This window comes from Anopheles maculipalpis, chromosome 2RL (genome assembly GCF_943734695.1).
Source record: "Anopheles maculipalpis chromosome 2RL, idAnoMacuDA_375_x, whole genome shotgun sequence".
NCBI classification, from domain to species: Eukaryota; Metazoa; Arthropoda; class Insecta; order Diptera; family Culicidae; genus Anopheles; species Anopheles maculipalpis.
Genome location: NC_064871.1, coordinates 85460330 through 85487446, shown reverse-complemented (window position 1 = coordinate 85487446; position 27117 = coordinate 85460330). Strand labels below are relative to the sequence as shown.

The following is a 27117-nucleotide window of genomic DNA, read 5'->3' as shown; positions in this document are numbered from 1 at the left end:
TTCTTGGGTGAATGTTTTTGTATCGGTTCCTTTTTCTACATGATGCCTGCAACGTGAACATACACTAACATGGTTTTTTAAATTATTTACATGTTCGGGGAAGTGTTTTATACATTAACATTTTAACATTTAATTTTCTTTCTTTGTTTTCAAACACTAGATCACCTAAACAAAACCAATCAAAGAGTGAAAAACAAAGCACCCACAACCACACGAATGTTTATTTGTACATAAGAATAAGTGAAAGCACACCACAAACACACATGCGTGTCGTTACATTTACCGACTCAATCGAATATTCTAATCAATAAATACTAAGGTAAAAATTTGCCGGAAGGAGTTTAAACCGATATGATGACTCGGTTGACGACAGGACGACGGGGGGTTGGCGCCCCATGTTCTAATGGCATTAAAAGGTGAAGTATGTGGGTAAGATTTTTAGTAACAGCAGTTTATTATCAAACTCTTCACATACATTCAACGCACATACAGAGAAAAAGAAGTCGGTGTGTGTGTGTGCGTGTGTGTTGGTAGTAGTTGGTTTAGTCGTTTGACATGGTGTCATGTAGGTTTAAATAATTATTAAAAAGAACCCACTCTCCCACTTTCCCACACACACACACACACACACTCACTCAACACACAGACAGACAGTAAAGTAACAAAATAAGGAGCGAAACTTTATAAGCATCAGTGGTCTAACCGACGTATGTAATACTTAAATTACATTATACAAATATTTAAAATAAACAAAACGATATCCTTTGAAACAAGAGCGTGCAAGTGATGAAATGAACTAGTTGTAAAACGGTAGAAAGAGAAATAGAAGCAAAACGAATAAGATTTAAAAAAAAGCAAATGAGAATGCTAACGAAGAGTCAAGATTCTTATACCTAATCTTTGCAAAAAAAAAAGAAACAAAACTCCAGTAAAAAAAACACGAACGAAGATGGGACAGGAGAAAGAACAACGAAGTGAACTGGAATCGAGAGATAAAGAAAGAAAGAAAGCGAGAAAGAGAGAGAGAAGTGATAGAATGTCTAGTGTTGGCACACACACACACAAAGAAAGAACAGAATAAGTAAAACAAAAAAGAAAAAATGGAAAGAAACGATGGTAAGATAAAAAACACCGGCAGCAGAAATAACCAGAGTACACGTGTGCATTCATCACTTTGTCTGTGATAGTTATAAAGAAATTTTTTTAACAACCGTAACTAGAACAAGTATATGGTATTAGATGGCGTGTTTTGTCGGTTCCATTGCACACTATGCGACATAAAAAAAATACAATACAAAAACACATAGAAATTGAGGTTCGAAGTGAAGCGAAGGGAAGACATAAAGAGGAAGAAAAAGCAAAAATCGTTCACACATGAAGAAAGGGAAGAGAAAAGAAAACAAAGCATAAAATAAATAGAACAAAACACACACATAAAACCGTTGCATTCAATGTCCAGTAAAGAATTAAAAGAAACAAGCAAAAAACCACCGTTAAAGAGTGATGTACTTGGGACGAGGAAAACAAAGAAAGGAGAAAAAAAAGAGTAAAAACAAGTGTGTAAGCGATACCTACTGTAGGTGAATAATTTCCAAAATATTATAGCAACGTGACCTAACTAATACATACAACAAAAAATACACCCACACAAATACTGAGTAATAATATTTGAAATATGAGGAAAGCAAAAAGTAGGTTCAGTAGAAAGAAGCAAAAAACAAACATCCCAATTCGTACATAACAAACGCGATCAATCACAAAGTGGAGAGAGGACAAAAAAACGAAAGAAGAAGTAGAAGCGAAAAAGGGGAAAAAAATAATTACAAAAAGTAATAAAATAATGTTAAAAATAAATTGTTGTTGATAAAAAAAGTAAACTAATTGATAATGACCGCGTAGCAGCAGAGGAAGAAGAAAGAGAGAAGTAACACAAAAACAAAACATCACTTTTATTAATGAGATTAAACAAAACGGGAGTGTGGGGACCGTAGTAGACGAGTCATGAAAAAGAAGAAGAAGAAAATACTTTAAATAAATAAGAAGAAGAAAAAACACACATACACACCAACACATATACAAGAATAGTTGTGTAGTAATTCCTTACAGTTAAGGTAATTATGGAATTATACTATCAAATCTCATCGTACCCAGAAATGCCGTGTAATAATGGAACGTTTTGATCGAACGGAACGCATTGAGTGTGTGAAAAGTGATTAAGAAAAGTAGAGCAGTTAAAAAAGAAAACTCACTCGCACACAAACGAAAACACAACAAAAAAGGAAAAGGAAAAAATAAACTAGAGTAATGAAATGGCACAAGGCACAAGAAAAAGAGAGGACAAATAAAACATAACAGCATGAAGCGCTTTTCTTATTCTTGTCTGTGCCCTCTTGTACGCGATGTGCGTAGAATAGTGAAAATTGGAAAAGAAATTCATTAGCCACCAATTTGTTGTTGACAAATTTTGTCAAACTTCGTTCTGAAACACAACTGCTTCGTTTTCTACCAACACCACTTGATCCATCATATAAAGAGAGGAAAGAAATTAAAAAAAGGAAACTAAACCAAACAAAAAAGCCAGTACAAGAAAGGTTACATTTTTTTGTAAACTTTTCCTTTTTTACTTCAAAGCAAATGGGGGAAAACTCACAATAAAAGCAAATCCGGAACAGAAGAAGTTAATACAATTCAACAAAAAGGAAACAAACAAAGGCGAAGGAAAGCCAGGCGGGCAACAAAATAACTTTACAAAACAAAACGAATGGCTAGTCAACGGTGTTTGGGTTGGCTGGCGTTAAATTAAAGAATAATAATCATACGTCAAACTTTACAAAACGACACACGCGCAAACAACTCTAACCAAGAACACATGGCATTACCTATATTGAATTAAAACAAAAAACAAAAACAAATATACAAAAGCAAGGATAAGAAAACAAAAGAAAGCAAGCAAGGTAGAGGAGAGAAATTAGAAAGGAACCTATGAAAAATGTAAACAGTCTATGCAATTTACGTCCGAGAGTGAGTGTGAAAGCGTGTGTGTGTGTGTTCATTGATTGACTACCCAGCTAGCTCGATTGGGTGGGAAAAACGAACCATAGTGAAGGGAAACCACAGAGTGAAACAATTGTGGAGAACGGAGATCAAAGCAAGCCATGCGATCGATGGGAGAGAGCGATGCGTGAAGAAGAGGAAATTGGGAATGTAAAACTGATTTATGTACTAAAATTATTTTCAAAATAAAAACATTTCAATTCAAATTTAAAAATACAAACATTGCTGGTATTCTGTTTCATTTTATTCTATTTCACGAAAGAACCTAGACCTTAACCCGCGTTGGAACTGCTTTTATGCAAGTTTATTTGAATTTGTATTGCCGATTGCATACTCAAAGGCGCAGCACACTCATCGCTTCTAGCAACACGTTGCTAGAAGCGATCCGAACAAGCGACCGAACAACGGTAGGTCATTCATCCCGATCAGACAAAAACTGAGCGAGTTATCTCCGATTTTCCATGGTAATGTTGAGTTTTTCCGCCATAACTAGGTGAAGGGGTGGAGGGATCGGGTTGAAGTGTTCTACAAACAAGGGCGCGGCCTAAAGACGCATCGAACGGTAGGTCATTCATCTCGGTCGGTCAAGGAATGGCCGAGTTATCACCGATTTTCCACGGGAATGTTTTAGTTTTTCCGTCATAACTGGGCAAGGGGGTGGTGGGATCGGGTTGAGGTGTTCCACAGAAAGGTGCGCGGCCTAAAGACGCATCCAACGATAGGTCATTCATCCTGATCGGACCAAAACTGAGCGAGTTATCGCTGATTTTCCATGGGAATGCTGGGTTTTTCCTCCATAACTAGATGAAGGAGTGGAGGGATCGGGTTGAGGTGTTCTACAAAAAGGTGCGCGGCCTAAAGACGCATCCAACGATAGGTCATTCATCCCGATTGGCGGAAAAATGAGGGAGTAATCGCCGATTTTCCACGGGAATGCTGCTGGCGGAATTTCTCAGGAGTTTGCGGAAAATCCCGCTTAGTCCCTTTCGACATCAAAAATCACGTTTTGGAGGGGTTTTTGAAAGATATTTCAAGAAAGAAATAAAAATTAGGAAAATAAATTACTTTTGAAGAACACACTTAAAATGGCACGGAAAAATATTTGTCATCTCGGAAAGAAATTATTTTCCAATCCATTTTTAAAATTTCCATTTGCTACCTCCTCGGATTCATGCTCTCCTGTTACTCCTGGTCGGATTTTGCCGCATAAAATTTCCGGATTTTTGCAAAAATTTCGAGATTTTTGCCACAAAAATCCGACCCGGAGTAACAGGAGAGCATGATTTCGTGGAGGTAGCTCGGATCGGCCAAAAATTTCGGAAATAAGTTTTAAATTTGGGTTGGAAATTTTAAGTCTGAAATTCAACTATAATTTTTGCCTCGGGATTTTAAAACTGATCTTGGATTTTAAGATTGGATTTGGAAATTTTCAACCGACCCGAGCTACCTCCACGAAATCATGTTCTCTTGTTACTCCTGGTCGGATTTTTGTGGCAAAATCTGGAAATTTTTGTCAAAAATCCGGAAATTTTTATGCGGCAAAATTTGACCAGGAGTAACAGGAGAGCATGAATCCGAGGAGGTAGCAAATGGAAGTTTTAAAAACGGTTTGGAAAATAATTTCTTTCCGAGATGACAAATATTTTGCCGTGCCATTTTAAGTGTGTTCTTCAAAATTAATTTATTTTCCTAATTTTTATTTCTTTCTTGAAATATCTTTCAGAAACCCCTCCAATACGTGATTTTTGATGTCGAAAGGGACTAAGCGGGATTTTCCGCAAACTCCTGGGAAATTCCGCCAGCAGCATTCCCGTGGAAAATCGGCGATTACTCCCTCATTTTTCCGCCAATCGGGATGAATGACCTATCGTTGGATGCGTCTTTAGGCCGCGCACCTTTTTGTAGAACACCTCAACCCGATCCCACCACCCCCTTGACCAGTTATGACGGAAAAACTAAAACATTCCCGTGGAAAATCGGTGATAACTCGGCCATTCCTTGACCGATCGAGATGAATGACCTATCGTTGGATGCGTCTATGGTCCGTCCACCTTTTTGTAGAACACCTCAACCCGATCCCACCACCCCCTTGCCCAGTTATGGAGGAAAAACTAAAACATTCCCGTGGAAAATCGTCGATAACTCGGCCATTCCTTGACCGATCGAGATGAATGACCTATCGTTGGATGTGTCTTTAGGCCGTGCACCTTTTTGTAGACCACCTCAATTCGATCCCACCACCCCCTTGCCCAATTATGGAGGAAAAACTAAAACATTCCCGTGGAAAATCGTCGATAATTCGGCCATTCCTTGACCGATCGCGATGAATGACCTATCGTTGGATGCGTCTTTAGGCCGCGCACCTTTTTGTAGAACTTCTCAACCCGATCCCACCACCCCCTTGCCCAGTTATTACGGAAAAACTAAAACATTCCCGTGGAAAATCGTCGATAACTCGGCCATTCCTTGACCGATCGAGATGAATGACCTATCGTTGGATGCGTCTTTAGTCCGCGCATCTTTTTGTAGAACACCCCAACCCGATCCCACCACCCACTTGCCCAGTTATGGAGGAAAAACTAAAACATTCCCGTGGAAAATCGTCGATAACTCGGCCATTCCTTGACCGATCGAGATGAATGACCTATCGTTGGATGTGTCTTTAGGCCGTGCACCTTTTTGTAGACCACCTCAATTCGATCCCACCACCCCCTTGCCCAATTATGGAGGAAAAACTAAAACATTCCCGTGGAAAATCGTCGATAATTCGGCCATTCCTTGACCGATCGCGATGAATGACCTATCGTTGGATGCGTCTTTAGGCCGCGCCCTTTTTTGTAGAACACCTCAACCCGATCCCACCACCCCCTTGCCCAGTTATAACGGAAAAACTAAAACATTCCCGTGGAAAATCGTCGATAACTCGGCCATTTCTCGTCCGATCGGGATGAATGACCTATCGTTGGATGCGACTTTAGGCCGCGCACCTTTTTGTAGAACACCTCAACCCGATCCCACCACCCCCTTGCCCAGTTCTGGAGGAAAAACTAAAACATTCCCGTGGAAAATCGTCGATAACTCGGCCATTCCTTGACCGATCGAGATGAATGACCTATCGTTGGATGCGTCTTTAGGCCGCGCATCTTTTTGTAGAACACCTCAACCCGATCCCACCACCCCCTTGCCCAGTTATTACGGAAAAACTAAAACATTCCCGTGGAAAATCGGCGATAGCTCGCTCAGATTTGGTCCGATCGGGATGAATGACCTATCGTTGGCTGCGTCTATGGTCCGTTCACCTTTTTGTAGAACACCTCAACCCGATCCTACCACCCCTTCACCCAGTTATGGCGGAAAACCAGCATTACCATGGAAAATCTTGGATAAGTCGCTCAGTCCTGGTTTTATTAATGCGAACAGCACATCGTTGAATGTGTATGCTTGATGGCTTTGGGAAGGTTAGGGGCTGTTTTAGACCAACTGAACCCTTGTAGATCTTTATCGTGTGGCTGGGGGCCTTAACCGGGACAATTAACGAGGCCCTAGGTTGATCATAGACGATGCTCGCACTCGTTTCTAAGCTGCTTTGGCGGTTCTCTAGCCGGCCAGTACCCCTTCAAAGTTTATCTGGTTTAACATTGAGAAATCTTCTTACCCGTTATCGTAGTTCTTATAAAGTTATCGAAGTAGAATTAAGGGGTAGTTCATAAATTACCTAACGCTAAAATGGGGATCCCCCATTGTGTGCTACGTCATTTATGAACGCCCCCTATGTCCAGGAAAGGCAGCAATGTCAGACAAAAGACCAATAAAGTTTGTAAGGCCAGAGCAAATAAGACCAAATAAATTTTTGTAAGCAGTAGTCAGAAGAACTGACCATCCAATTACGTGGTATCGATGGATCCAATAAACAAAACGATGAGTGGTTTGGTCTATTCGGTGGTTAAGCCTAAAAGAAGCAGAAGCAGAAACTTACACCTGAGCACAAGCAATTTATTGGTGAAATCAAAAAACCAAGCTCAAATCCAAACCTATAAATTAATTTCTCTCAACCCTTTCCTAACTACTTTGTACTTAACATATTTACACAAAAATCAAAATAACTCATCTGTACTTATTTTCATCACGCAACAGCCCATAGTGCGATCGCAACCGCACCGAGGGCGGGTTTTTTTCAGCTTTTGCGCTTTGTTTCGTTTCAACACGCGTGCCGATAAGACGCGCGCCGCAACGGTCCCGAAGATCTGCTTTGCTTCCACCGTCGGGCACATTTTTCGCTCGCCGGTACTCTCAACCCCCTGTCGAAAAGGGTGGAGATCGGTTCGTTACGTTCAATATCGGTGTACAGTGGGTGTGTGTATTTAGCTGGCGCCCAGTGTTCTTCGATGGGTGGTTTCGCTCCCTAGCTACGTGCACCGTGATTGCAACAGGTGTTTGTGTGCGTGCGTGTGTGTGTGTGTGTGTGTGTGTGTAAAGAAAAAGGCAAGGCCCACTAGAGTGATAAGCCTGGTAGCGTCATATCGAGTGCTCTGCACGCTAGGGTGACGCCTAACCACCCGCATCGCGTTCATACGTGACAGTGCCATGGTCGAAGGGGTTTTTTTCATGTTTTCTAAGGGTTAAAGTGTAACCCACATCGATGCAAATTTAAAGGGCAACGTTGTGCGTGAGTCGTTTTGAGTGCCGAAACAGTATCGCGCTTAGTGATTCACCAAAAATAGCAAAGTGTGCTGTGGTGACCTGGTCGCAACCACACGGCCGGTAGGAATCTCCTCCATTTAACGTGTGTTGATATGGCAACGGCAATGTTCCGATGCTGGTAATTAATTGTGTCAGTGTCAATGTTAGTAAATAAAACAGCCAATAATTTAAGGGCTTTCGTTGGCCGTGTGTTTGGTACGTCGAATTGTTTAACAAACGCGAATAGAAGTGTGCCACGCGTGCTAGTTGATGGCTGGATCGAAAGGAGCCGTATTTATACCACATTAAAGTGCGTCGTGAAAATCAACATCTGTTTGTCAGCCATATTATCACACCGGTAAGTGACTGTTAGTTAATCAAACATCATCATCAGCATCGGCATCATTATTGTCGTACTAAATTATTTATATCTATTTGATTACGGTATGTGCGCGCGCGCGTGTGTGTGTGTGTGTCTTCATTCCACTTGATCGCTGTGTTTGAGTACATTAATCGCTCTTTATTTGTAAATACTTCGCCACCGGTGAGTATTCGCGACTCCACACTATGCCCTATGCGTTCTAGCCAAGCTTGTAGTTCTTCCTCGCGAATGAAGACTACTTCCCTTGCCATGCTACCAACTTCGGCCAAACCGTTAATCTTCACATTGCTACAACAGCATAGCGCACCAAACTGTGGCATGATTAATCGTGAGGTGATGAAGTCAAGCTGAGCAAATTCCTAAAGGACCTAGCAAAGATGACATTCCTGCAGAGCTATCGTTGGATTCGATCGTTTCAAAGGAGATCAATGCTATTTAGAACAGTTTTTCGCACAGTCAACCATCTTAAAAGTCACACTTTTCATTTACTTATTATTAAGTATGACAGCACGTCACCATATTGTCGACCCCAAGTTTGGCTGAAAAAATGGACATTAATAATAAGGCTTTTTCTCCTCATTATTTGCCTTATCTCGGGCATGCTCGGTTGTGGATTTATGGTTGAAATCACACTTCTTAATTAATCTTTAATGTTAAGAGAATGAGAGGAATGTTTTTGGAATGATTTATCGAAAATATCTTAACTTGTTTTATTAGAAAATGCCAGGAAAAAATCTTTTGCATAAGTTGTTTTCTTATTAAAGGGCATTTGGAAGATTTTTTACAATTTTGTATATTTACTTCCCGACTTACGAGGAGGATGAGGACCGCAGCAATCTGTTTATCTCAAATATTGAATGACATATCGTTTTTTAGACCATCTAAGCCCTTTCCATATTAGAAAAAAACCCTTGAAAAAAGCACTCCAAACTACCGGCCAAAAAAAGGTTTTTGATTAATGTGAAATCTCATAAAATTTGCACTTAATTTGAGCAGTTTTTAGAGGGCTTTTTGGTGGGATTTTGCTTATTTGCTTGCATGGGCCAGTCATTGAAATCGGTTGGCTTTCGAGTCTTGCTGATACCACGTAGTTGGATAGTTAATCTCGACTGTGGAGGAACGGTCCGGAACTGAATTTGTCTCCCGCTCCTGCTGTGTGAAGGGGAGCGAATGTGATCGTTTGTATCTTGTTTAAATTGTTTATGTAAAGAGTTGAAATTGTTATGTTAATCTTGCAACATAAACATTCAAAAGTGTAGGACTTATTTTTATTTTTTTAATATTTTGTAAATTTATTTTCCTATTTTCGCGTCAATGTTAAAATTAGAATTTAAAATGATAAAATGTAGTACACCCATTTAATGCTAATTTCAAAAGGGTTTTTTGAACTCAAAAAATATTATTGTTTTTTAATTTCTCAGCTAAAAAAATAAATAACCATACTACGATCAAAGTACTTTAAACCTTTGAAACCTTTGAATCCTAGTTATTCGAGTACCGAGTAAGTCTGATTCTGATTATATTTTTTAAGCCAAAATTAAATGATAAAGTGTAAAATAGATGGACAAAACATTTTTGGGATTTTTTCAAAAAACCATGAGAAATCCTAAATAAACTTTAGAATATTATTCTGCGATAGTAAAACAAGGAATTCTACCAATATTTTCATTTCTCCATTGGTTGTGGATTTTGGATGAATGTATCAACCCATCAAAATACGTAAAAGTCGTGGAAATAATTCCCAAAGTTAAGTTGTATTCACTAAAAACTCAATTAGTAAATTTGTTTCAATATTCATCGAAGCAAGGTTTTTTGAAACTAACATCAGCCAGCTTTTTCTCAAACAAAAATTACCAAAACATGTTAAGGCACACGCCTCGTCTCCGTTTCAAGCCACTTTTTTGAAACCTTTGTACAAACACCCTTGAAACGATAGAATCCTCAGCTCAGCTCAGAAAGTGTTGCAAGACTCCTACACGATTGACAAGGTGGAAAAAGAATTGTGAGTGACAGCATCATCGAGATAGCGAATCATTCTGAACGGTTTTCGAGCAGCCGGAGGAAGGATAATCCCCCGAGACATTGGCAAAATTTTTGCGCACTGGAAAAAGTAAGGAAATGAAGCAAAACTGAGAAGAAAAAACCGACAACAACCGATGCACCGGTACCGATGTGCAGTGGTGATAACGATAACGACACATAACTTTCGGATCGAAGGGAGGATTACAGGAAGGATTTACTTTTATTATAGTTTTATCCCGCGTCTTTCTGACGTCGAAAGTTTCGTGCCCTAAGCTTAATGCTTTGGGTTTTCCTTTCTCCCGCGCGAGTTTAACTTCACGACTCTCATCGTTACTTTTTCGTTTTGCTTTTGAAGAGGAAAAAATAAAACTCAAATGATGCTTAAATGGTTGACGATTGCATCAAAAACTCATTGGAGGTAATTCCAATACCTTTTTTTTGTCTTTCCTCGGCACTAAAGTTCAATGAAATATGACACGTATTTTGTGTCGGGTTGCGGGCCGAATATGAGATTTTAGTTTATTGCACCAGGAAACGAGCAGCAGAGTTTATTTTTCAAAGTGTTCAACCTCAAACTCATCGCCGAACCACCATTTACGGGTTCCCAGGTTCGTTTGGAGCACAATTCTGATGCTTCGTTCGACTGTAAATTGATCCGAAATGCGTTTCGCGTGGGCAAATATTATGTTCCCGACGTAAACATACGATTCTTCACCGGTGGTGGATGGTGCTGCAGCGCAGTTAGTGCAGGCAGTTCAACTGTTCAGTGTGGAATATTTGCTTGGCGAGGGCATGTACAAACACAGCTGTGTGGAAGCAGCGGACGATCAATATACAACAAGCCCGGTCAGCTTCATTAGCAGCTCAACAAGCTATCGAGCGGCAGTTGTTTAGAGGAATTTATCTTCAAGAGATCTTCTCCGACTTTATTTTTACCACACCACTTCTCGTGACCGGCGAACAGATCTCAATTAATAATCTGACCACTCTCCCCAAACTGCAGCGTAATTGAATTGCTCTGTCTCACTGCAATCCGTCGAGTAGCCACTTGTTGGCTACCAGCAGCAAAACAACATCCAACAAGCGCAATCGAACCTCGTCTCATTACCCGTCACTTCCAATCACACAGTTTCACAGCTTTAATTTATGCCCGTTTAAGTCAGAAACGAAGTGTCGAACATGCACACGGCTTGACAGGCGGCCCCTCGAGGCACCGAAATCCTCCTCCCCATTAAAAAAAAAAAACGTCTTTTATCATGTGCGGCGATCGGAAGCTTAAGCCATTCACCAACGAGCAGTGAGCACCCGTTATTAACGACAATTAACGAACAAAAAGGGAAAGATTTTTGGCAGCAAGCCGAAGGCAAGTGGTTTGTCTGAGGGTGGCTTATTTTTTTTTGTAAAAATCACAATAATCACAGCTTTAGGGCAACGCTTGGCCAATGTCAAAGAATGAGGCGAAAATTGTTCAGCACCTTCATACACGCACTGGCGTGCGTGTATTGGGAAGCGTGCGGTCGCTACAAAATTGCGTGTCCGGGGCGAAGATTGGCGTTACCGCCTTGAAGGGATTATCTTACAAGTGACACATTGAAAGTCGTCAGATATTTTTATGCCAATTAAATCAAAAAGAAGAGAGCGTTATTTTGCAAATGTATGTTAAATATCTGCTTGAAGCTTGATCATGGGGATTTAAGGCGCAAAGTGGTCCGAACGAAGAGTAAATGGATCGATGAAAGCTTAGCGTCCAGAGGACTCTCTTTTTTCTCGAAGAAATCCGTCATTTGCCATAAAGATGGATGAAAGTAATAATAAACGGTAGAAAATACTTTGAAAATTGAAAGAGTTATCAATTCTTCGTAATAATGCTTCGTATTAAAGCGATATTTCGAAAAAAATCCTCACGATCTTATTTAAAGTCTTGATAGCATTCAAATAATGCATATTCAGGGAAAAGATAGCAGGTGAGAAAAATTGGTTAGAGAGATGAAGAAGTTGTTGATAGAAAAATAGAGAGAAAACGGTTTAAAGCTAAAAGTTTGAATATAACATTTGAGGAGACGAATTCAAATTGTAACAAGTAAAGTAGGAATTGAAGTGGCAGTCCATATTGGTTATGAAGATGTAGCAGATACTGGACATCGTGGGTTTCAAAGGTGTGTAGAAAGGTTGACGTTATGAGTAGAATAAGTCGACTAGTGTGGCAAACATAACTGCTATCGATTAATACAACCTTAGATAATATAAATCACAAGATCACCAATGACTAAGAGAGCAAAAATACTCTAAATGAAAGGCGATGAAATCATTTTAGGCACGAAATAGAAGATCTGTAAGATGGGAAAGAAGAGCCAATTAAATAAACATTTGCATCGTTTGTTTCAAACCGAGTGTAAAGGTCTTTTTCAGTATCTTACAGCTTCTTTACTTCAGAGGCGCATGAACGTCCAGAAACATTTGTCAAAATATTGTCTAGACGTTTGACCTTACAACTTGCAGTACCTCATGTGATGGGATAATCTCTTTTTAGTGGGACATAATTATTTATTGATTAAAGTCTTTGTTTAGTTTGAAAAAAAACCTTCTCCACCCTGTACTAACCTCATCAGGTGCACTAAAGCTGGAGAACAACGTTCAATGTTCCCCATGCAATTATGCACCCGATAAGGAACAAAGCTCCAAGCATTCCGCAAGCTATAATCTTCCCCATCTTTGCATCCGATTACAAGTCTGCGGTCAGAGAATGTTCCGAACGGAGCCGTGCCGCCACAACGACTTGAAGGCTATCTGTCATTTCGCGGTTTGTATGACAACTGTAGCGCACCGTCGGAGGCAGGGCAGCTCCAAGCTCCGGCAAAGTTTAGCGCTCATTTAGTTTCAATCGTTTCGTTTGCTATCAAATTTACACAACCGAACATCAAACGAAGAAGAGACGATGCAAAGAAACGCAACAATTCGAAACCGCGCCTCACAGTCGTAAAACTCTGTCACTCAATCACTGCGGCTGTCGTTTTGTGGCTGAATACAAATACGGTGGCATGGTTAATATTAGTTCCATCGTTGATTGTGATTGGTGGTGTTGCCGGTTTTCTTTTCGTTTGGATTAAGCTGTGTCCAACATTTGCCTCTCAAGAGGATGCTGGTTCTGAAGAATATCTTACAATATTCAAAAGCAGATCTTTCCCGCCAGAAGATAACCAGAAACGACGGCACCGGTCTCCTAGTGTGTAAGATATGCAAGCACGTGCAATCATAATTTAATAACTGTTGCTTCTCCACTAAAGGTCGCTCTCCGTGTCTCCGTCTCACACACCTGCCAGCCCATGCACACGTGTGAACTGGAGCTGCTCCAGAAGGTGCATCATGCCCGCCACTTGAATCTACAATATGCATGTGACATACACACCGTTTTGCTCACTACTCACGTCTCCTCATTCAGCATTGGCCGGTATCGATCGATCGATACTACGAGACCTTGAACCAAAGTAAATAGTTCCGTTTACTAAGCAACCAGCAAACGGGGCAAATTCCACCGGTAGAAGGGAAAGGCATGCGGACAGCTTTGTAATTTGAATAAATATGTACAGGTTGGTGCTGGGATGGCTGTCTGCCGCCTCCAGCGCCAGCTTGCGCTACCGGGACACACTCGCAGCGCGTCATAATTGAAGATGCACTCAAGAGAGTGATGACATTTTTGACAGATGCTTCGGCTGATGGCGATCACAGCAAAACGCATCAGATTGCGCTCGGAAACGTAGTTCGAAACCGCAACTAAAGCGGCGCATTACCACATTGCCCTTTAAGTAGCTGTGCCTCTCCCACTCTCTCTCTCTCCTCTTCCAACACTCCAGCCAAACCGAACTCCATTCATTTGTAACAATTATCAGCGTTGATCAGCCGGGCCAACCGTTACTGGCGTCCTCCATGGGTTGTGCACGATCTCACGTTTCTCACATTATCGTTGCAGTAGCACGGCCCCGGTACAACCGTCTCCACTAATGGATGGTAACATCCGGCCGATCATTACCGATTTTTGCCGGTCAACGCCAAGCGTATCCTTCCAGTTTCTGCAAGTTGTGCACCGTACACCCTACTGCTGCTAATGATGATCAACGGCCCACGACGGTGTGTCGATTAGTCAGTCGAAGGGCAAAGGGCATGATAATCATGCGGCAAGGGCAATTGTGGAACTGCAACACCGAACCACGTCCTGATTTATGGTTGAAGAACAATGCCCGACGGTGTCAGATTATCGAATAACAACACCATTGTGTTGGGAGATATTATTCTTCGGTACGATTCGGTGATAAATATGAGGCAGTAGAAAAATTATCTTAATCGTGCCTGAACGTTTTTTCTTTCCAGAAATGGTAAAAAATGTAATTGCCAATGTACTTCTGAAATATAGCATAGCATCAATAGTTTAAAATTAGTTTTCAGTGTTTCGTTTTCGAACAGAAAAAGAAACACTTGGACTTGGTGTTTCTTTTGTAAATATCCTAACATCTATTCAAGTTATTCTTCTTTGCTTAACATCCTTCCAGGGCTATGTAGTGACTTGCTAAACAATAGCATGCAGCTGCAGCAATATTCAGCCCTAGCTACGAAGAAACGATCCGGATAGGATTCGATACTAGCTCGTGTCGTGGTCCGTAATTTTCTTAGCCAATCCGGTCCCAAGAATCATAACTCCTTCTTATTTTTCTTGGCTTAACAGCCTTCTAGGTCACGCCAGCCATCGAAAGGCTTACTAAACTTGCTTAAACTACGTAGTTATCTAGTCAGACTTCAATACTGGAGAACGGCCTGGATGGGATTCGAACAGAACCGCCCCTTAGTGATGCTATAGATTGTACTTACTTTTACAAATCAGATCCTCAGCCACCTTATACTCACTTATACTCACCAAGCACCTGATTAAGAGCCATTTTTCAATCAGAAGCTTGCATAGGAAGCCTACAATATCTTGTGAGATTTATCATGTAAAACAGGATTTTTTTTACTAAATACTTAAAGGGTTCTTTATCCCGTGATAAGGCAAAAAACAGGGAGGAAATTCCCTGTAATTTAGTTTATAAAAGCAGCCATCACATGCTGTGTTGACAATACGTCGCAAGCCATCATACTTAAAATAAATAAAATTAACGGTTCTTCATTTTTTAAAGCTCTTCCATCAAGTGTTTAAGCAATACAGCAATTTCCCATAATTGTTCTTACATCTTCACTTAACCTTAAAATACGTTAATTTGGAATCAATTTCTTAGACCGTTTAGCCATGTTACGGACCAGCAATTTTTTGCCAAGAAAACCCCGGCATGTCTCGGGCGGGGCGCCACATGTTGAACCATTAACGTTTCACACTACGTGACATGATGCAACACACACCAGCGGCGTTGGTACACACCGAAGCATCACCCTTAAACGATACCGAAAACTCACCGACCACGCAATCGCGATCACAAGCAGGCAAAAGCAATTCGGTATTGGTGCAAAAGGTGCAATCGGGCGGTACAACGCACCGGTGTGCAAGCATTTTGATTGGTTCTAGAGCCCTTCAGCCACGATCATTATAATCTGCCCCTCGACAGTAACTTGCTCCACCAAATAGTAATGAAGGGAAGGGTGGGTTGCGATCGAGGGCACTGTTGGGAAGGGTTGGGTTTTCCTTTCCTTCCCCAAAAAAGGGAAAATCTCCACCCCAAAGAGTTGCGTTTCGTGCCCCGGGTAACCGAATGTGCGAACGTTGCACCAGTTACACGCTCACCAGCGCACAGCTGTTTTAGTGAGGGCAATTGTGCAATTTAAATTATTTCACATCACCAGCAAAAGCAGCCTAGCAGGCTAGTGTCCACTTTCGGTTCTAGCTAGCACTGCGCATTCTTTTCGGGCGACAGTGCGCCCTCGGTACACTTTTTCCTTCGGTCCACGGGTCCCAGGGTTCATTTGTGCGTGGAAAAATGTTAATTGAATTTAAACTATAGCACACCAGTGTGCGGCCAACGGTTTGCAACTGCACTGGCCGTACGGTTTCGTACAGCGGTGATGGATTTTTCCGAGTTTCACCCATTAGCTCACGATGTCACCTCGTTTCACGGCTTCGCTTTCGAACGACATTCCATCTAACCGATTTATCGAGACGATCGCCGATCCCTTTGCGTCGTGCGAGCGAAAAGACGCGCTGGCATTCTATGTTGAAGCATAATTGCGACATAATTGTAACGTATCGAATGCTACCTTTGATGCACAGTTGCCGAGAGTTTCTTGCAGGTGTCTAAGTTGTGTTAAATTTTTGTTGAAATGATAAAGAAAAATTGAGCTCGGATGATTTATTTCTCAGATGTGCAAGCTTGAGGCGGTCTTCTTACGGTCCGGAGTAGTTTTCAATTTTAATGCGCGAGGCCTATTACTACTCTTCGAATAAGTTAATATTCCATTAACACGCTCCATCCTATCGTAAGTCTATCGGGTAAAGGACAGTTATAATCTAACGAAATCATGCCAGCCATCTAATGGCCTATCTACAGAGGGATTAGTCCAGACGACATTTTAAGTCTGGTCCTGCCGCGTGAAAACAGTCGCAGCTCTTTGCCACCGGAGTAGGCCGGAGTAGGAAGCTGAAGTTCTGATCATCAAAGACAAGATTCACCACAATAAACCCTTCCTCCTTTCACCTTTTATTCGTTCGTTCGTTTTTTGTTCGATCTTTTCGATTTTTTTTTTTGTGTATATGAAAGGATATGGGAACATTCAAAGCATTTTTAATCCCACAAGGTCTTATGGAGAGGATCACTTTGGTTGAGGGAACTGTTGATATTGAGTTGAATAGCTAAGGTCACAGAATGAACAATAGTTTTTTGCTGCGAAAATCCAGATTAGAGTCGAACATGTTTTGTTACCCGCCAGGACCAGCAATCGATCATCATTTTACAAAGGAGCTACATTAACGCGCACAGTAAATATCTCAACCATATTGACCGAGTTATTGATGAACCTTTCTTGTCCATCTTATCTCATCCCATCTGAATTACTTCAGCACACAGACCGACCTCCACAATTCGCAATCATCCACACACCGCCTCTCGGCGCTTCGAGCAAGATTCCTTTAATAAAATCATACGTTTCATAAACGAGCCCGATAAGGATAAGGTAAATATTATGCTCGGTAAAATAGCTTCATTGTTCGGTTTCGGAGCAGCCGAGTGCCCAGAGCAAAACTTACGCTCTGCGAGATGCACATGCATCTCGCACGGTTCAAGATTCGCAGCTTTCCCATTCTGACCTGCAGTTACGCCCAAACCGCAACGGCATCGGAATTAATGCCGTGTGTCCATAAATTTCCACCCCAAACGGTACTTGGAGCACAACGATACGCACACGCAATCCGTGCGATATTCGATGTTCTCGCAATCTTCCTACTGGCCAGGTTTCGATTAATACGTACCCCGTAAGAAGGAGGTAAAGCAATTAAGAGTAAATCACCCTTTAGCTGCAGAGCTGCGGATTCTCTCGTTAGTCTTCTTGGGCACACAGAAAACCTCTATTCCGTTTGCCATCAAACCACTTGGGTCCTGTTGGCGTAAACCTGTTTCGTTTAAGAAATCTTTTCCTTTTCTGTGCACGCCGAAACGCAACGAAACTACTTTGGGACAACGCTTTTGGGAGCGCACGATGACCGTGTTTATCGGTACTTTAATTTATCGGCTTACCTTCCGGTTGTTTTCATCGAAGCATTTGGGCAGATCCCAACAGCGCTGGGAGATGCATTGGATATTGCTTGCTGTTGGTGGATTTCCTTTTTTGATCAATGGACAAAGGACCACATGGAGCTACTCGGCGGGAGTAAAGAAATTGTCGCATGCATTACTGACCAGTTAAATGTGGACAGGAACATGTTGGTGCTGTTAATAAATGGCTGTTCTTGTAGGGAGAGTCGGTTTTGTTATTATTCAAACAAGATAAATTCTACAAACTACAAACTTATTTATAGCAACGGTTATTCCACTTCAACTCTTCAATCCTAATAGCATAGATACTTGACATTTAGCTACAAACAGTTCGTTAATTGCTTGCACGTCACTAAGTAGGCTTAGTAGTGCATCCAAAATCAGCGTACTAAAAAGTGAAGAAGTGGTCCATCAAGATGGAAAATATTTTACACATTTATCATCACTTCCACTCCAGATTTGGAACAACTCCTGCTAAAGCGCTAGAAGAGATAGCTTTAAATGTGCCAATAAATCCTGCCAACCAACCATCTCCACTCGAACTAACCGTGAACACGTCCTCCATATCAAATGAAGTGGCAAAGTTTCGCCAGGAATTTAAAGACTTTGCACTCTTCAAAGGAACATCGCTTTGAAGAGAGAGAAAAAAAAGCTGGGAAAAGGTACAGCTCAGCTGATGATCGATATATCCGGCACACACTGCGACAACATTGTAAATCACAACCACAACCAGCTGCCGAGTGCTGCGTCCCGATGGAAGAGGGAAGTTCCTGCCAAACGGTCAACCTCAACATGTCCCACAATTTACATGCGTAATGATAGGTATTTGCATGTAATTAAATTATAGTAAATGATTATGAAAAATGTTATAATTAAATATAATTCTTCCACTGTCAACGAGTCGCACATTGGATTGCCGTACCAAACCTTCACTGCTTCACCCCGCTAGCTCCGGAGGTTAAGACAAATCGGCCACAATTGATCGGCAACACGAAGGCCTGATGCGCCCAGGGAGGACTGGTTGGTTGGTCGTTAAGGAATCATCTTCCCATCGTTCAACACCCATGATGCCATAATGTGTGCGCATCATCATCATCATTGACCTAACTCAACAGTCTTGTGTGGTGTGGCGTTATTGCTGCAGGTGTCATTATGGTGATGATTTATACACACATATAAATCTAGCGCACCTTTTGCCGTGGACAAGGTGGTGCTTCGCTTGGCAAAGGAAAAGGTTTCCAGCACAAATCCTTCGCACACTCACGGCAACTCGATTGCCAACCACCGAGGGGCCACAACGTGATGGTTCCGACTGCAATTAGCATTATAATCTAAAATAATTTGCCATAATTTGGATGCACTCTCGCATGCACAACATGCGTGTGATGCGCACCCCGTTACGAACAGGTTGAACCTCCGCTGGTCCGAGGATCGATCGTGGTGCTCGCTTCAATCTCGTCCAAAGTCGCAGTGTCGCGACCGAACGATGAAACATGAAGCGCCGATCAGATGACGTGATTCTGACGTGTCTAGCAACCGGGCGCGTACATTACTCAACGCTCAAGCGTGTCGCGAGCGAACACAAACGATCTGATCATCATTACGTACAGTACAATTTATTTGCCTCACCCAACAGCCAGCCGGTTGAGACATAACCCGCACAGAACCAAACCCAAACCTGACGATTGGGGCGTCGGTAGATAGCATCAAAGCTTCACAGCAAGTTCACGACAAAAAAAAAACACCAAGCAAATCTGAATTTCTTCCCTCAAGGACGCAGCTAAGAAATTTATGACAATAAAGATTTTGTGCTGATCTGTCCACGCGGTACCAAACAGCCGCACATACGGGGAACCGGTTTCGTTCAGCATTTGTGCCCCACCGCATCGAAAACCCTGGACCACATCACCAAACGATGTGACGTAAGACGCTCCAACCAATTCCTTCATCCGGCTGCTGCGAGAGGGATTCGCCGGCATGTTTTCTGTTTCTGAACTCCGAATAAAATTCTAAATTATTCCACCGAAAAAAAAAACGCTTGCCTTCTTTGCATACAATCGATTATGGAGTTCAGGCACAGCAAACGTTTATCTTGACCAGATAACGCTCGGCGAAAAGACACCAACACCGATTCGCTGGTTGCGTTCTCAGATTGACGTCATTTGGAAACGATCGTCATGCAGGAGATGGGACTGGCAAACGTAATTCGGACCCGCCGTATCATCAACTAGCGGATTTGGGTGTTTGATTTTAATATTAAAATATGGTTCGCGCTGTTGATTTTCAATTTGTAGGTAAATGGGCCAGTGGGCTGAACGTCAGTGGAAGACAATGTTCCGCAAAGAAATTGTTTCGTTTAGAGTTCGTGCTTTAAAACGCTTTGGACAGTACATTACATGTAACGACTCCTACCGATCGTTTAAATAGTATAATCTGGAGTAAACTATGTGCAAAACGAAAGAAAAAGGTAATTTAAGCCACATATAATCTTTTAATTTAGCATCCACATCCTCTCTACCCGAGAAATCATTCATTTTTGAGATCTTCGCAAAGAAATCTTGACAAACTGCATGGCCGCTGGTCATGAGAATTTTTAAAGTGTTGAATTCGATTTCTTACTGTCAAATAATCTCAGTAGCTAGTAGACTGTCTATCTGACCGGTTTTTATAGAGCGATTTCCTACAACAATTACTTATATTCGACCAACTTATATTACAGCAGGACCAAGGGCTCAAATCCGATCTGAACCATTCCCCCATAGCGGGGACAGACTATCAAATTACGTGATATATAAACATCTATAAATCTACATTCGACCACCCTAAGGGAGTCGTTAAGGAAAGAAGAGAGAATTAGCAAATAGTTCCAAAGATTTCATTAAGTAGCTCTTGTATTCAACGCACAATTCCTAGACATTGGATATTGGTGTATCTACTGGATATTCTCTAACATCAAGAACTCATCTTAATAATCGCTTCTACCCAGTACCAACCGGAGAAAAACATTATTTATTTCTACAAAACATCCTCTAGGCCAAGAAGTTAATATGTCTACGATTAGGCCAAGGTTAAAACTCTATTCCTAAACTCATCTCTAGTCACTTTAACTTCTCTTTGACATTTCTATTAGCCTTTTGAACTAAGCGATTCGCTGCCAAGGTAGCTCGCTTCATAATTACACTCATCAGGAGAAGTAATGAACAGCCAAGATGATTCGCAAACAAATTTGTCATCCATTATGCCTTTCCGTATAATGCCATCATCATAATTCTTTACCCCGTTCCCTGCATACGACTCATGGTATGCGGTACTTTAGAACACATTCTACGGTCTAAGGTGGTTTTAACACCCGAGTTCAACGTTTTGTTTGCTTACACACTCTTACTTGATCAACTGAGCTGGTTGAGGTTAGTTGGTGCAAGAATTTGTGCATTCCGAAATTTTACCACACACCACACATGCCTAGTGACCTCTCGCCGGTACTTGAACATTCTCCTCCCTGTTCGCGGACCGCGGTTTTAATTACTTTTATCTCGTAAACATCCGATACACGACTCTTCGATAGTTGTGTGGTTTGCAGGAAACATTTTTCTGGAATCCATTCCACGGCCTCAAACTCAGAGGCAGGAGAGCGAGAAAGTAAACACAGCTGGTTGGGTTGCGGTTTAAAATTTTGGTACGATTATCATCAACAACGCACATCGAGGGCTGAGTATACAGGGAAGAAAAGTTGAAAAGACAGGGGTTAAAGTTGGCGAAGTTTTTGTAGCTTTCTCACAGTGGGATACTCAAGTGGCGCAATTTCACTTCTTCTGCTTTGCATCGCGGAACACGGCACCAATTTATCTTCTCATACTTTGGAAGAAAACAAAAACAAACCTTAAGAAAATGAGTACGAATTTCGGGTGCCGTTGCAGTAAGTCACACAGCGTGTGGCACAGTGGCCACATAAAGTTGGAAGCAGAAGGCACACTCCGCACGGTACGGGGGGAGGGCGTGCACCCATCAGCGAAGGTCGCCACAGAAGTTAAGCGCTGAATTTATGAGCCGTACACAAATTATCGGTCGAATTATCGCGCTATAAACGAATTGACCCTTGGGACGACAGTTCAATAAACCGTTTCTTTTTTTTTTTGTTCTCGCTCTTTCTGTCTTATCTATCCGTCATTAACATATGGGGTTTTATGTTGCAGCTGTTATCTAGTTCTGCTCTTTTTATTTCTTTTGGTGGGTTCAATTTCACCACCACCAAGGGAAATGACGTTCAGCGTGGTAGAGCGAGTAATTTGGAAGGCTCGTTATCCTCATCCGTCCTTATGGTGAGCGCTTGACTGCTCGTACATGACCCCAGCCCTCATGCTCCAAAAATCCGTTGACCTGCATCACCGGATGGATAACTTCAAATGGGAAACGATGTGTACTGACTGTTGAGAATGACACACCGATTGGATGTACAGCAATGTACTTTGATGGGTTTGCGATGAGTAATCACAGCTCATTGCTATTTCTAAAAATAGGACGCTTTTAGGCTTAGTCCGATGCCTATGCCGCTTGTCATTGGGGACATTATTTGAATGTATACATCATAGGAAATAATTACTCTGCTCTGCCAATATGCTTGATCCGATCTGGTTCTTATTACAATTTCAATTGATGTGGTGAAGCTTGCATTTTAGAAATGGATTGATACTGTCGAATAAAACTCTCACAAGTTCAATTCTACTTAAATCCTGTTTGGAAGTCCGCACCGTTCCGACCTCCAACTAAGCCTAGTTTAAGAGTGCCAAACAATGTTTCCTGAGCTGGAACGTTCAGTGGCTAAGGTTATGATTTGACTAGTTTAATAAAAGTGTCATCCCTCCAACTGCACCACTAACTACAGGGCAGATAAACAGGGCTGTACTATCGTGAGGATTTTTTAGCTTACTTTTTGAGGAAAGCCTCATGTTGTTTCTCATAAGTTCCACACAACCTTAACCCTATTGTTGATGACCGCCTAGCTGGGTAATAATAGTAGTTTTAATTCTTAATAACTTTTGATAGGGATGTCATACAGACTTAAAATTTATAGATTGCCTCGAGAAATTTATTTTTCATGTGGTCTGACAAATAGAAATTTTTTAAATAATTTTCAAGTATTTTTTCGTTTTTTTTTTTTCGACTGATGCCTCTTGCATTTACGACCGCCTACAAGGGCAGGCCACGCGTTTTATAAAGGAATTAGTTATTTTTCGGTTTGCAAAGCTTGTGTTATTCGTTCTTTTTGGCGTATTTGTTTGAAATTTTTTAGAGAGATTAAGTTATTTATTTTGCATTGAATTACACTTGGATCAGAAATGAAACAAATATTTTTCTCTTTATTTTTCGCTTCCAAAGCTTAAAACTCCTTATACACGTACGACAAGCAACCGCAACAGCTTTGGAAGCGAAAAATATACAGATTTTTTTTTTATTACTTATTTTAGTTGTTTTATTCTCAACAAAATGTGATTCGTTAGACAGCAAATAGTCTACCTTTCTTGCAAATTTCATGCAAATACAACGAGCAGATCAAAAGATAATAGCTTTATAATCTGGAAAAAATTAACATTCTTGTACAAAACAAGCGATAGGCGGTCGTATCAGACGTCTTGGCCTGCCATTGCTGGTTTTCTTTGAGTTTGTTTTACCCTTAGCAGGATAGGCGGTCCTGCATCCTAACAGGATTCGATACCCGGCCATTCTTTGTGAAAACCGGAGCCGTTACCACCTCTGCATCCAGCAGACCGTCCCAAAGAACCTGTACCATCTCAAACACTCACTCAAGCGCCCAGCTCAAGTCCATAGCTTCCGCACTGACCCAGCACGGCCGTATACTGACGATCGCTTGTAATTGAATTACATCCTGCTGGATGGACAAAATCATAATGTTCTCGTCCCCTTTGGATCTGTCCAATTTAGCGACGGTCCTTCCGTGGGTGAGTGTGTGTGCTTCGCTATGGTTCGCCATTCGGTAACGATGATGACAGAGATGTGTTGCCATAATTAAAACGCAACTCACACAATAGCGCACCTTCTCAAGGGAAGGATAAATTGGACCTCAACCATTCGACTCTGCAGCGTATTTGCATTGCAAACGTTCATCTATCAACGGCAGATGCAATCATTCGCAGTAAAACTGACTTGGAGTTTTATGTTTCAAAATTATAGCTCCGTTTGTTTTAGGATTTGTTGAGCAATTTATTTACAGGTCCTTCGCACAATATTTTTTTTATTAAAACTTCTTTTAACTCGCCTAAAATTAAACACTCCGAACCGAACAAATCCAACACTCAAAAAGCTATTAAATCTAAGTATTTATATCTGAATAATGCATCCGCTCGTTGTGCTACACCCCTCCAACTCCCATCCACTTCAGCTGTACCTTGTCGCTCGCGGGTTAAAATTGCAAATTTCCCGACCGATCCGATTATAGACGTTCAATTAACAGATAGTGCCGGCGTTTGAAAATCCACATGTTTGTGTGTGTGGTGGCCAAAAATCGATCCGGCTGGAAAATTGAACCCTACTCGTCTTTTTAATTGAAATGAAAAATAACCTGAATGTGCATCGCTCTCATCGGTTCGATACGGAAATGCATTATGTACTTGTTTGTTTGTCCCTTTTTTCTTTCTCTCTCTCTCTCTCTCTCTCTCTCTCTCTCTCTCTCGCCCTCCTAATGCCGTAGGCATTTTGGCTATTTAAAGAACAATCTTTTCCTGTAGTTCAACGCTCACGAGGTTGAAAGAAAAATGTGAATGCATTATTCATCCAAATAAAACAGTTTCATTGTGGCTTTCAGATATCAGATGCGAGTTATAATTGGTGGCCGGACTGCATCGCCCTAACTAAACAAGAACGAGCAAACAGAGCCCAGAACTGACGGCACGCGAACCGGACAGTTCTGCATCGATACAAATCGCCAGCAATGGCAGGTGTTAAACAGTTTAATTTTGGTTGAAAATCGAGTTTAAATATTAAAAGCCACAGGCACACGTAATTGACTCGCAGTTTGACTCGCCACCAAGTTCCGCGGGCAATAATGATGAAGGCAACTGGATGGTTAAAAAAAAACAAATTATCAGAAAAATAATCAAATTACTAACCACATTCAAACATGCTGCCGATACGTGCTGCTTGAAATTGGCACACACTCGATGGGATGGGACACGAGCGTGGTACCTTTTTAAAGCAGACCAGCGTTTGACAATCAAAATCTCTGGATCGACTTGCAACAAATTTTTGTCCGTTAAATGATACCTGCCCCACAGCTAGCCCTATCAAGCGAGTGGTTCAGCAGCAAATTAAATAATCACGGGCCCTTAAAACGTTTGTAATTGGTAGCAATTAAATATTTAACCGAATGATCATTGTGTCAATTATCACGATCAACAGGCAACATCCGCGAATCCGTTTGGCGCGCCACGGTGGTGGCGGTGGTGGCTGTGTTTTATGTTTTTTAATTCGATTATAGAAGAAACAACTCGAGGCTGGCCAATGGTTGCGATTGGATAAAGCTCAAAAAGCCAATCCCTCCACTTGGAATGACCGGTGGTGGTGACCGTGGTCAGCATGAAATTATATCATTAAATTTCGATGATTTGTGTATGCATCATTGATGGAGGAATTAATGTTTGGGGATGATGCGGTGAGACATTTTGCACGTACGCTTGATTGGAAGCAATCAGGCAACTTTTATAATGGGAGGGGAAAAAAAGGTTTAATAAGAAAATTAAGTAAAAAGATTTAAAATAATAAAAATCCCGTGCGCTGAAATGACTATTAGCAGACATTTCATCTTAAGTTAAGGAAGCCAGAAACAGAAGGACAAAGCCTCGTTAGAGCAAAACTAGAAGTAGAAGAAGATTATTGTAATTGCTGGTTAATGCAAGTTTTAATGCAGAATATTTCAAGACCTCTAATAAACCTATGATTTTAAGTTTGAATAACAGATAGAACACATTTAAGTGTTTTCTTCACTTAGCGTTAGCCTTTCTCTCGAATGATCGCAGCGCCATCTATCATCTACTTAGCTATTTCTGGTGTCTTTAGTTGAGATATAAGGAGGAATTTTGTGTCATTCCTTTGACCCAGCAGAATAGACAATTTCCCCGAATCTGTCTTGGGGGATCTTTTACCAACTCCAATAAGGAAAAAATATGTATGACCTCAAGGACCACACAAATTCCATATCAAATCAGCGAAACAAGCACAATACAATACATTCGACATCTAGCACATATGTACGTGCCATAAATTACACAAGTGTCATCCACAGGTGCACAGCACCGCCTATCCGGCCTTCTGCCCGCTTCAGCGCCAATCAGGTTACACATGTTCAGCCCATAAAGCGAGACCCCAAGGACGGGCCGGCCCCATTTCCGATAGGTGCCCTCGCATGCCACGGCCATGGCCACGTTTGCAGAAGTCAGTCTCATTTCGTATGCGCCACTCGACCGCACGGTTGCCGTACCGTTCGCAGCCCAAGGATGACACCTCAGGGATGGTAAAGGAGGTATTTTCAACCGTTTCGAGTGATAAGCGTTTAAATGGCGTGTAATTGTGTTTGATTCGAAGCATTTGGCCTTTTGCGCGATGTTGCAAAATGCGCCGAAGAAATGTTATGCTTTAATCCTCTTTAAGGTAGGGTAGACCAGGGTGCAAGAAAGGGATGGGGAGGGGGGTGGTTCTGGCTTCGCTTAAATAATTCCATCTGCATGCGATACGCTGCAAAATCAATTAACTCGAGCACTGAAACCAAGCCGTCTTCGACACGCGTGGAATCAAATACCAATTTCTCTCCCATCTTCGGTGGGCTGCCATCCTCCAGACCGACTAATGAAATTATAATCATCCTTGGCGAGGGGTGGGGGGGGGGTATAGGGTGGCAACGAATGGGTGGGATTTGTATGGGATGGGAGCTCCTTTTCGCGAAACATAACTTATCAATTGGCACTTTTGCCTCGGCCAGCGGACACGACCCTCTTCCGCAACATATCATTTGCGACGAATCCGTCGTACGATTAAGCGCGATGATTGCTCGGTGTGGCGACTGTGGACGGAGGAGGTAGTCGACGACATTCTACACACACGAGGTCTGTGGTTTGTTGCTTGCTGCTGACGAGGTTGAGGGTTGGTCGAAGAGTTTGGTTCTTCTTTATGATCCGGAGTTGATCGTTGTCGATATATTTTGTTCAGTCTTCAAGAAGAACAGCAGTGGTTCACTATTAATTATTT

General features: G+C 41.7%; 1 protein-coding gene across 1 annotated transcript in view; it reads right to left on the bottom strand.

Moving 5' to 3' along the window:
• Window positions 1-615: 615 nt before the first annotated feature.
• The window catches only part of LOC126567795 (protein transport protein Sec31A), a 64814-nt gene continuing 38312 nt past the window's right edge, over window positions 616-27117 (bottom strand). Inside the window, exon 9 of the mRNA XM_050224096.1 lies at window positions 616-634. The gene's annotated coding sequence lies outside the window, so the exon portion shown is untranslated. The remainder of the gene's footprint in view (window positions 635-27117) is intronic.